Source organism: Stegastes partitus, unplaced genomic scaffold (assembly GCF_000690725.1).
Source record: "Stegastes partitus isolate 25-593 unplaced genomic scaffold, Stegastes_partitus-1.0.2 Scaffold2105, whole genome shotgun sequence".
In the NCBI taxonomy this organism is placed as follows: domain Eukaryota; kingdom Metazoa; phylum Chordata; class Actinopteri; family Pomacentridae; genus Stegastes; species Stegastes partitus.
In genome coordinates this window covers 26668-28055 of record NW_007579836.1, presented here as the reverse complement: position 1 = coordinate 28055, position 1388 = coordinate 26668, and positions in this window count along the sequence as shown.

The window sequence follows — 1388 nt, the reverse complement described above, 5'->3', positions numbered from 1 at the left end:
AGTTGTACAGGAACGATGCAGCGGATGCAGAGTGAGAAGAGCATCCTGGATGAACCAGACTCTCCTCTCGAGGTTAGTTGAATGATGTTGACCTTCATGATGTATTTGTGTATCGAGTTTCACTGATGAAATAGCAATGCCGTTTGACAAAGCATTCAGCACCACGGACAGCGTCTACGTTTACTTCGGTTTATACATTTACTGCTTTTGTTCAATCCAAGCCGTGTCATTTGACGGTGTTTCTTCACTAAATACATAGTAGGAAAAGTGATCATGTTCTCACTTTACGTTTCCTTCCAGTGACATGATTTTGTTTAATAAATTCATCGTGTGGCTACGAGGGACACTGTATGGCAAAAGTTTTAACACAAAGTAGAACCCAACACACACACACATACACACGCGCGCACACACACTTTTGCTTGACAATATAATGGTGACTATATTTCTAACTGGTATTTCCCTGCCTATTATCAATGACAACGCTCGAATACAGATGTCTTTGTTCACCCATTTTTGACTCTGTCGAGTTCTTACGTTCTGCATCATTCTTTGGAATACCTCGCAAGTTGCTGAATAACACTAGGGTTTATTGATTATGGGTATTGGATTTTATATATATTTATAAAGATGAAAATGTTGCTTTTTTTGTGATTTTACTCCTTCTGTGCCGAGTGTTCTGTTCGCTGCTGGTGTGAGCGTGAAATGTAATCATTTTTGGATTTTGCTGCTTGTTGATTTTACCACAGAGCTTTTATTTTTACACAAAATGCTGATGAAAAACATGTTCTAACTCATATATTTAGTCGGATGCTTCAAGTCACTTCCATTTTTGTCGCCTCACCAGATAGAAAGTTGTTCACGTTGGGCATTGCACATTGCTGTAATGAGCGATGTACTGGAGTTTCATCTTTTAGACTCTAAGGGACGCTGTTGGTCAGCAAAACATTTGCTGTGTTGCGTCCTGATCCAGTCCATCCCCTCACTGCGTATACAGAGAGGAAAGGTTGCTGTGTTTTGTCGAGGTTTCGAGCGACCGCGGATCTGTAGACTTGCATCTAACGTGAAGGACTGTTTTTTTTTTTATCGGGAAACAGATACACTCGGACCTATTACAACGACATATTAACAGGTTAATGATCTATTTTTCCCCCGCTTTTTCCTTTAATGATGACGAGTGAGAGATTTCTGTCCTCCATATCATTAAGATGGCGATTGTTATGTGGACTGCGACGGCAAATCGGACTCCTTATTCTGCTGCTTCATGTGTTTAACATGGTCGGTGGTCAGATCCGGTATTCTATTCCAGAGGAGATGAAGAAAGGCTCTGTCATCGGTAATGTAGCGCAGGATCTAGGTCTGGATCTGAAGAGACTCCGCTCTGGGCG